The 10,940-nt window shown below is 46.1% G+C and overlaps 2 long non-coding RNA genes across 2 annotated transcripts; both read right to left on the minus strand.

The window, feature by feature from the left end:
• Window positions 1-390: 390 nt before the first annotated feature.
• Window positions 391-5,508, minus strand: LOC140693883 (uncharacterized). The gene is made up of 3 exons (XR_012069591.1): window positions 5,282-5,508; window positions 2,017-2,089; window positions 391-642 (listed from the first exon to the last, which is right to left on the minus strand). It is a non-coding gene; the product is annotated as an uncharacterized lncRNA (long non-coding RNA).
• A 168-nt stretch (window positions 5,509-5,676) lies between these two features.
• On the minus strand, window positions 5,677-10,793 carry LOC140693884 (uncharacterized). The gene is made up of 3 exons (XR_012069592.1): window positions 10,567-10,793; window positions 7,302-7,374; window positions 5,677-5,927 (listed from the first exon to the last, which is right to left on the minus strand). It is a non-coding gene; the product is annotated as an uncharacterized lncRNA (long non-coding RNA).
• Between the last annotated feature and the right edge of the window lie 147 nt (window positions 10,794-10,940).

Genomic DNA, 10,940 nt, shown 5'->3' on the forward strand with positions numbered 1-10,940 from the left:
GGAACCTCTCGTCGGATGCAGCCCCTCCCCCAACACTGACAAGATGCAGCAGCCATTGGGGATGGCAGTTAGCGGTTGGATTCCAGGTGGAATGTTGGTGTGTACCGCGAGGCTTGTTGTGGCTGGTGGATCCTAGGTAACCGGGCAGAGTTCTGTGGGTGGATCAGTGCGATGGAGGGGCTGCCGCCCTCTGTGGAGCTTGGCTTAGGTCTTTGGTCCGGGAAGCTGTGTCAGTTCGAGATACTGCTGCTGCCCAAAGACCTGAGTTCACGGCTCAGTTTCCAGAACCTGAAAGGGCAGACAGTGGAAGATCTGCCTGTCTTCAGCTTACTGGAGAGGCTCCGAGGTCCTTTCAGACTTGCCCAGTCCTGTTGAAGTCGACTTTATGGGAGACACGAAGAGAAGCTGGCCGAAAATATGGCTGCACGGATTGAGGAGAGATGCGAACACATTGATGAGAGATGTTCTGCTACAAAAGAGAATACTGGCCTGGAGACAGCTGTAGAGGATAGCAGGCTCGAAAGGCATTCATGAGACATATTGAACCTCGCTGATACTAGCAGAAACATACGGAGGGCCACCGTGGACTGGAGGAAGTTCCTCAATTCTCTGCTCCAAGAACGGGTCCAAGATCTCTGACGTCTAAAGAGAAGAGATGGCAGAGATGATAAAAACGCTCATGTTCTTGAAAGAGGTCAGATAATCCACACGACCCAAGGGGCAATTCCAAGCCATTCAGATCAAAGTGCACCAAGCCCAGGTAAGCCTTTTCCCAGGTTTGGGCCTAGCTATCAAGCACTTGCTCTTCCCTCCCCTCCACTCAGGCATCCATTTTGAGGGATCAGTACCTGAGCTGCAATGAAGCCAGTAAGAGAAGAGCAAGCCCCTCCTAGAATCAGAGTTCCTCTAGCTTCATCCTCTGTGAACAACAGGGAACCCCATAAAGGTCAAATACTCTCGTATGAAATAGATAGGAATTGAATACTTAGCTCCCACAAAGAAACGATGGCCTTCCGCTAGAGTCAGCAAATGCTGGGTTCATGTCTTCTCTGGGGTGAAGGGAGTGTGGTAAGTGAGGGGAATCTTTGACTGAACTTGAATCTGTATTAGGCCTCCGTTTTTCAAGACAGTCTAGGTACATATTAGAAGTCAGATAGTGAACGGAACTGTAAAAGTCGCCAATGACATGAAAGACACAGCTTATGTGGACCGTCTTTCAATTGAGTCAAGCCCCCGGGGGCAATCGATCATGGGGGTGCAGACTTGGTTGCATTCAAGTGCTTTACCCAACATGATCGGATGATTAAGCGTTCTCATCACTGATAGAAGAACACCTGGTTCTCAGTAGCCTAGCATAGCTGCAGCAGGCTTCTCATAGCTATAATGCCTCTAGGTTCTTTGGATTCAAAGCTAAATGTATATATTTAGTTCGTTTCCTCTTGTATTTTCCTTGAGAGGGATGTTACACCTTGAAATGCCAACATTGACCAGTAGGTGTCATCGGGAGTAAAGGGCACCACATGCACAAGTGAATCCAAGCTTGGGGGTTATTTCATGTTTCCATTAGTTATTTCATGGTTCCTGTTGGTTTCGGAGGCTTCAACAGTAAAGAGTTGACATGACCCCTTTAAAAGTTCGGACTGCTAGTTTGCATTCTATCTGTCTATGTTTTCCTTAGAGCTGACAAAATGTTACCGAAATTGACAAGTCGGGCTTCTAGGTCGAATTAGTATGTTTCAGAAACTAACTTCATTTTCGTATAACTCCCAAAACATTTATATATATTCTATTAAATTTTTAGAGACTGCAAATGAGATATCAACACAATGTCAAAACTGGAGTCTTCGGACAATCCCTCCCACCACGGCTGTATAGAAACAAAGAGATAAAAAAAAAATCACATTTCTGTGAAATGTATCTGGAAAGTGTTGATTCATCGATGCCCAGTTGACAGAGAAGCAGTGCAACCTGCGCTCACTCGCTCCCATGAACACAGCAATGGAAACATCCACTCACCCAGCCCTTGGCACAGGACACTTGCCGAAGAGAGGCCTGTTACTTCCAAAGACAGGATGAGGCCTCAGAACACCTGGAAGCAGGAGAAGGAAAAGCAGGGAATGGATACCAGTGCATGGTCTGAGCCCTGTTGATGGAGCAGTAAAGGTGAAACTCTCTTTAACTTGGACGCACACTCTCAAGCGGACAGGAGACATGGGATTGAAGGTGATGCGCTGAGTGTTAGAAGAGTGCACAGCAGATGCTTGGCTGACAGAACGCAAAGAATCCAGTGCAAAATATCCCCACATTTGATTCTGAGACCAAGCTCCGAGCTGCCAAATTTGAGGTAGCAGAGGCAGGGTTCAGGGAGGGATAGGGCTACGGATGATGGCACACGCTGAGTCTCAGGGATCTGGAGTGCGTTGTGGGATGTGGTGGGTCCTATCAAGAGAGCAAACCGACCTGTGACCCCAATGAGCAAGCAACCACCCTGGCGCACGCAGTTGAAATTATCGATATGTCCCATGGCCACACCCAGTGCATCTGCAGGACCAGAGACCAATTTGGTCTTTTTGCCAATAGAGCATGTGTGGGGCTGAATCAGAGATATTGTGCATCGGGTCTGAGGGATCCAGGGGGCCTTGGGTTTGAATTCAGAATGAAAAGCCTTAGGATCTGCTACATTCATAACCTGGGCTGTGATTATGGTTTGGTTTGAGGCACAGGATGTGCAACAGCTCTGTGGTTGCCTTCGTGCACCCGTGCCACAAGGATGAGAGGACAAGGAAGTGTGGTCCAAGACCACAGCGTGAGAAGAGGAAGGATTTCCTTCAGTTTATCGCTCAAAAGCAGATGCTACATTTTGGATGGCACCGGCACGGTTCAGCAGCGAGGACACCAAGTTCGGGCTGCGGGATCATTCCAGCAGGCCCTGATGTGTGACATCCATAGATATGCTTCCACTGGTGTTTCTGTAGACAGAGAAGCTCTTGGAAGAACTGGTTTCAGTGGGACATTCCCGTGGCACTACAAAGCACAAGCGCACTCACACTCTGCTCTTCTAGAAACACTCCAAAATAACATAGAGTAGAATGCAGAGCTGAGAACCTTTAGAAGCTCCATTTCCACCAGAGGAAGTGTCCTGTGCTCTTTCAGATTTGTGAGATAAGCGTAATCAAAATGAGGTTATCCTAATCGAAATAGTATGGGGCATTCATCACAACAAAGGCAACACCAGCAATTGGAGATAGACCAGACAACACACACAGGAACAGGACATGGCATCAATGTCTAGGAAAATTTGTCCTCACAGAAATCCCATGCAATTGTGTAGAGCCAAGAGTCTAAACTTTTCACTTAACCAAGCCCTAGAAGTCTACATTAGATACCTGAAATTACCTGACCAGTAGAGATGAAGAAATACAGTAAAAGGAAAAGGAAGTACCATTTTCAGTTCCAAAGAGATTGAAGGCCCTAAAGATAAGCTTTCAGACAACTAGACTGCAAAACGCTCTCCAGAGCAAGTATTGAAAATGGAGGTGAGGGAAACACTGAAGAACAACAGTGTCTCAGAATCACAAAAGGCAGAATACCAGAAAAGGGGAAGAGAAAGCCTAAAGACGAGCCAAATAATATCAGAAAACTCAGTGGATGAGAAAATATCAGGGCTAACATTCCGTCCTAAGCAGACTAGATATTGCAGAGGGATGCGTGAATGACTTTGAAGACAGGGGAACAGACATCCCTCGGTCAGAAGCACACATAGGAAAGCAAGTGCAAACCAATGAAAACATCACTGTTGAATCCTGGTTTATGAGAGGCATGAAAGACTAAAATTCGAAAGAGTCCCAGATGGAAAAGCAAGAGATAAAGAAACAAACAATGTTTGAAAAGTTATGTGTAGAAAAATCAGACTGAAACTTGCTGAAAGCCAAGATAGAATCATCTAGGCGAATTCAGGAAGTACACAGCGTCCAAAAGAGGTGGAATCCCAATAGACTTAGCAGCAGCTGTATGATCCAAATCAACAAAGTTCATGAGCATCCCAGTGATTTAAAATGCGCCTGGAGGAAAGCAACATAGTCACAAGAGAACCTCCAGAGGGGTTTCAGCTGCTATCTCAGCAGCAATATTGCAGGACAGGGAGGAGTGCCAGGACATAGACCATAGCTTGAATGGCAAAATGCTGCCATCTAGGGTAGCCTATGCCACATGACCACCATTAGTAATAACAGCAGAGCAAGAGAATGCCACAGACCTGCAAATCTTAAAAGAATTCAGCAGTTCGAAACTTATCCTAACAGATAGGTTGAGAATTCTCCCCTGAAGGGATAAGCAGCAAGATGAAATGGAAAGAAGAAAACCCTTATTGGAAATGCAAGAAGAGCATGAGTGGAAAAGAAGAAACAAGAAGAAAGCAAGGAGGACATCAAAACCCTAAAGATGGGAGAGGGAAGCAGGAAATCATAGGGGATTGGAAGCACTATCTTAAGGGAGTCAGCTTATATGACTCTCTGTTGGAAGCAAACGGAGAGATGCATGGCCTGACGTGTTTGCAAAACAAACGAGAAGCAGACCAAGAAAGAATCAAACAAACAAACCACACAAAAAGGGTAGGGTAACATGAATATTCAAAAGAAATTACTCAAGGTGATGTCAAGGATCATTCAGTACGCATCGACCCAGTATCGCGGCTTGAATGTACTCAGCACACCTGTATTCGGAAATCAGAGGCGTGCATTTATATTCGTAAATATTGTTTCATATGAGCATATCGTGACCTAACCCAAATGCCGATTAGGAATCCAATGGATTCCTAGTCCGTGATATAGACTTGCAAGTCTTCCAACAGGATGAATGAATGCCATATTCTACACTACGTCGAGAAGAAATGGCACAAGCCTATAACAAGGAAAAGTAGCTCCGCAAAAGTGTACTAAGATCAAAAGAGACAGGCAGTAAAGTGCACATTGGGGATTGTATCATTCCTAGGAATTTCAGCCCCCTTGAAACAAATGGATAGATGTCCCGTGAATGCGGGTGTTTCAGCAGAAATCAACCGACGGCTATGTATTGCGGGTGTGCCCATATTACAGGAACAATAGTTTCCCTTAGTGGGTCTCTGTGTACTGTGAACTGTTAGAAAGTTTAAAGACGTGTGAAACATTCAACTGAAAATGGACACACTTCTTCCCTCCGTTGCTACAGTGCATACAGATCTGAACAAAAGGAAAGAGGGAAGAACAAAGGCCCATGGGACGCTAGTGGGTAGAATCACATTTACCTTAGGAACCTCTCGCCGGATGCAGCCCCTCCCCCAACACTGACAAGATGCAGCAGCCATTGGGGATGGCAGTTAGCGGTTGGATTCCAGGTGGAATGTTGGTGTGTACCGCGAGGCTTGTTGTGGCTGGTGGATCCTAGGTAACCGGGCAGAGTTCTGTGGGTGGATCAGTGCGATGGAGGGGCTGCCGCCCTCTGTGGAGCTTGGCTTAGGTCTTTGGTCCGGGAAGCTGTGTCAGTTCGAGATACTGCTGCTGCCCAAAGACCTGAGTTCACGGCTCAGTTTCCAGAACCTGAAAGGGCAGACAGTGGAAGATCTGCCTGTCTTCAGCTTACTGGAGAGGCTCCGAGGTCCTTTCAGACTTGCCCAGTCCTGTTGAAGTCGACTTTATGGGAGACACGAAGAGAAGCTGGCCGAAAATATGGCTGCACGGATTGAGGAGAGATGCGAACACATTGATGAGAGATGTTCTGCTACAATAGAGAATACTGGCCTGGAGACAGCTGTAGAGGATAGCAGGCTCGAAAGGCATTCATGAGACATATTGAACCTCGCTGATACTAGCAGAAACATACGGAGGGCCACCGTGGACTGGAGGAAGTTCCTCAATTCTCTGCTCCAAGAACGGGTCCAAGATCTCTGACGTCTAAAGAGAAGAGATGGCAGAGATGATAAAAACGCTCATGTTCTTGAAAGAGGTCAGATAATCCACACGACCCAAGGGGCAATTCCAAGCCATTCAGATCAAAGTGCACCAAGCCCAGGTAAGCCTTTTCCCAGGTTTGGGCCTAGCTATCAAGCACTTGCTCTTCCCTCCCCTCCACTCAGGCATCCATTTGGAGGGATCAGTACCTGAGCTGCAATGAAGCCAGTAAGAGAAGAGCAAGCCCCTCCTAGAATCAGAGTTCCTCTAGCTTCATCCTCTGTGAACAACAGGGAACCCCATAAAGGTCAAATACTCTCGTATGAAATAGATAGGAATTGAATACTTAGCTCCCACAAAGAAACGATGGCCTTCCGCTAGAGTCAGCAAATGCTGGGTTCATGTCTTCTCTGGGGTGAAGGGAGTGTGGTAAGTGAGGGGAATCTTTGACTGAACTTGAATCTGTATTAGGCCTCCGTTTTTCAAGACAGTCTAGGTACATATTAGAAGTCAGATAGTGAACGGAACTGTAAAAGTCGCCAATGACATGAAAGACACAGCTTATGTGGACCGTCTTTCAATTGAGTCAAGCCCCCGGGGGCAATCGATCATGGGGGTGCAGACTTGGTTGCATTCAAGTGCTTTACCCAACATGATCGGATGATTAAGCGTTCTCATCACTGATAGAAGAACACCTGGTTCTCAGTAGCCTAGCATAGCTGCAGCAGGCTTCTCATAGCTATAATGCCTCTAGGTTCTTTGGATTCAAAGCTAAATGTATATATTTAGTTCGTTTCCTCTTGTATTTTCCTTGAGAGGGATGTTACACCTTGAAATGCCAACATTGACCAGTAGGTGTCATCGGGAGTAAAGGGCACCACATGCACAAGTGAATCCAAGCTTGGGGGTTATTTCATGTTTCCATTAGTTATTTCATGGTTCCTGTTGGTTTCGGAGGCTTCAACAGTAAAGAGTTGACATGACCCCTTTAAAAGTTCGGACTGCTAGTTTGCATTCTATCTGTCTATGTTTTCCTTAGAGCTGACAAAATGTTACCGAAATTGACAAGTCGGGCTTCTAGGTCGAATTAGTATGTTTCAGAAACTAACTTCATTTTCGTATAACTCCCAAAACATTTATATATATTCTATTAAATTTTTAGAGACTGCAAATGAGATATCAACACAATGTCAAAACTGGAGTCTTCGGACAATCCCTCCCACCACGGCTGTATAGAAACAAAGAGATAAAAAAAAAATCACATTTCTGTGAAATGTATCTGGAAAGTGTTGATTCATCGATGCCCAGTTGACAGAGAAGCAGTGCAACCTGCGCTCACTCGCTCCCATGAACACAGCAATGGAAACATCCACTCACCCAGCCCTTGGCACAGGACACTTGCCGAAGAGAGGCCTGTTACTTCCAAAGACAGGATGAGGCCTCAGAACACCTGGAAGCAGGAGAAGGAAAAGCAGGGAATGGATACCAGTGCATGGTCTGAGCCCTGTTGATGGAGCAGTAAAGGTGAAACTCTCTTTAACTTGGACGCACACTCTCAAGCGGACAGGAGACATGGGATTGAAGGTGATGCGCTGAGTGTTAGAAGAGTGCACAGCAGATGCTTGGCTGACAGAACGCAAAGAATCCAGTGCAAAATATCCCCACATTTGATTCTGAGACCAAGCTCCGAGCTGCCAAATTTGAGGTAGCAGAGGCAGGGTTCAGGGAGGGATAGGGCTACGGATGATGGCACACGCTGAGTCTCAGGGATCTGGAGTGCGTTGTGGGATGTGGTGGGTCCTATCAAGAGAGCAAACCGACCTGTGACCCCAATGAGCAAGCAACCACCCTGGCGCACGCAGTTGAAATTATCGATATGTCCCATGGCCACACCCAGTGCATCTGCATTACCAGAGACCAATTTGGTCTTTTTGCCAATAGAGCATGTGTGGGGCTGAATCAGAGATATTGTGCATCGGGTCTGAGGGATCCAGGGGGCCTTGGGTTTGAATTCAGAATGAAAAGCCTTAGGATCTGCTACATTCATAACCTGGGCTGTGATTATGGTTTGGTTTGAGGCACAGGATGTGCAACAGCTCTGTGGTTGCCTTCGTGCACCCGTGCCACAAGGATGAGAGGACAAGGAAGTGTGGTCCAAGACCACAGCGTGAGAAGAGGAAGGATTTCCTTCAGTTTATCGCTCAAAAGCGGATGCTACATTTTGGATGGCACCGGCACGGTTCGGCAGCGAGGACACCAAGTTCGGGCTGCGGGATCATTCCAGCAGGCCCTGATGTGTGACATCCATAGATATGCTTCCACTGGTGTTTCTGTAGACAGAGAAGCTCTTGGAAGAACTGGTTTCAGTGGGACATTCCCGTGGCACTACAAAGCACAAGCGCACTCACACTCTGCTCTTCTAGAAACACTCCAAAATAACATAGAGTAGAATGCAGAGCTGAGAACCTTTAGAAGCTCCATTTCCACCAGAGGAAGTGTCCTGTGCTCTTTCAGATTTGTGAGATAAGCGTAATCAAAATGAGGTTATCCTAATCGAAATAGTATGGGGCATTCATCACAACAAAGGCAACACCAGCAATTGGAGATAGACCAGACAACACACACAGGAACAGGACATGGCATCAATGTCTAGGAAAATTTGTCCTCACAGAAATCCCATGCAATTGTGTAGAGCCAAGAGTCTAAACTTTTCACTTAACCAAGCCCTAGAAGTCTACATTAGATACCTGAAATTACCTGACCAGTAGAGATGAAGAAATACAGTAAAAGGAAAAGGAAGTACCATTTTCAGTTCCAAAGAGATTGAAGGCCCTAAAGATAAGCTTTCAGACAACTAGACTGCAAAACGCTCTCCAGAGCAAGTATTGAAAATGGAGGTGAGGGAAACACTGAAGAACAACAGTGTCTCAGAATCACAAAAGGCAGAATACCAGAAAAGGGGAAGAGAAAGCCTAAAGACGAGCCAAATAATATCAGAAAACTCAGTGGATGAGAAAATATCAGGGCTAACATTCCGTCCTAAGCAGACTAGATATTGCAGAGGGATGCGTGAATGACTTTGAAGACAGGGGAACAGACATCCCTCGGTCAGAAGCACACATAGGAAAGCAAGTGCAAACCAATGAAAACATCACTGTTGAATCCTGGTTTATGAGAGGCATGAAAGACTAAAATTCGAAAGAGTCCCAGATGGAAAAGCAAGAGATAAAGAAACAAACAATGTTTGAAAAGTTATGTGTAGAAAAATCAGACTGAAACTTGCTGAAAGCCAAGATAGAATCATCTAGGCGAATTCAGGAAGTACACAGCGTCCAAAAGAGGTGGAATCCCAATAGACTTAGCAGCAGCTGTATGATCCAAATCAACAAAGTTCATGAGCATCCCAGTGATTTAAAATGCGCCTGGAGGAAAGCAACATAGTCACAAGAGAACCTCCAGAGGGGTTTCAGCTGCTATCTCAGCAGCAATATTGCAGGACAGGGAGGAGTGCCAGGACATAGACCATAGCTTGAATGGCAAAATGCTGCCATCTAGGGTAGCCTATGCCACATGACCACCATTAGTAATAACAGCAGAGCAAGAGAATGCCACAGACCTGCAAATCTTAAAAGAATTCAGCAGTTCGAAACTTATCCTAACAGATAGGTTGAGAATTCTCCCCTGAAGGGATAAGCAGCAAGATGAAATGGAAAGAAGAAAACCCTTATTGGAAATGCAAGAAGAGCATGAGTGGAAAAGAAGAAACAAGAAGAAAGCAAGGAGGACATCAAAACCCTAAAGATGGGAGAGGGAAGCAGGAAATCATAGGGGATTGGAAGCACTATCTTAAGGGAGTCAGCTTATATGACTCTCTGTTGGAAGCAAACGGAGAGATGCATGGCCTGACGTGTTTGCAAAACAAACGAGAAGCAGACCAAGAAAGAATCAAACAAACAAACCACACAAAAAGGGTAGGGTAACATGAATATTCAAAAGAAATTACTCAAGGTGATGTCAAGGATCATTCAGTACGCATCGACCCAGTATCGCGGCTTGAATGTACTCAGCACACCTGTATTCGGAAATCAGAGGCGTGCATTTATATTCGTAAATATTGTTTCATATGAGCATATCGTGACCTAACCCAAATGCCGATTAGGAATCCAATGGATTCCTAGTCCGTGATATAGACTTGCAAGTCTTCCAACAGGATGAATGAATGCCATATTCTACACTACGTCGAGAAGAAATGGCACAAGCCTATAACAAGGAAAAGTAGCTCCGCAAAAGTGTACTAAGATCAAAAGAGACAGGCAGTAAAGTGCACATTGGGGATTGTATCATTCCTAGGAATTTCAGCCCCCTTGAAACAAATGGATAGATGTCCCGTGAATGCGGGTGTTTCAGCAGAAATCAACCGACGGCTATGTATTGCGGGTGTGCCCATATTACAGGAAGAATAGTTTCCCTTAGTGGGTCTCTGTGTACTGTGAACTGTTAGAAAGTTTAAAGACGTGTGAAACATTCAACTGAAAATGGACACACTTCTTCCCTCCGTTGCTACAGTGCATACAGATCTGAACAAAAGGAAAGAGGGAAGAACAAAGGCCCATGGGACGCTAGTGGGTAGAATCACATTTACCTTAGGAACCTCTCGCCGGATGCAGCCCCTCCCCCAACACTGACAAGATGCAGCAGCCATTGGGGATGGCAGTTAGCGGTTGGATTCCAGGTGGAATGTTGGTGTGTACCGCGAGGCTTGTTGTGGCTGGTGGATCCTAGGTAACCGGGCAGAGTTCTGTGGGTGGATCAGTGCGATGGAGGGGCTGCCGCCCTCTGTGGAGCTTGGCTTAGGTCTTTGGTCCGGGAAGCTGTGTCAGTTCGAGATACTGCTGCTGCCCAAAGACCTGAGTTCACGGCTCAGTTTCCAGAACCTGAAAGGGCAGACAGTGGAAGATCTGCCTGTCTTCAGCTTACTGGAGAGGCTCCGAGGTCCTTTCAGACTTGCCCAGTCCT

The sequence above is a fragment of the Vicugna pacos genome, unplaced genomic scaffold, assembly GCF_048564905.1.
Source record: "Vicugna pacos unplaced genomic scaffold, VicPac4 scaffold_20, whole genome shotgun sequence".
In the NCBI taxonomy this organism is placed as follows: Eukaryota; Metazoa; Chordata; class Mammalia; order Artiodactyla; family Camelidae; genus Vicugna; species Vicugna pacos.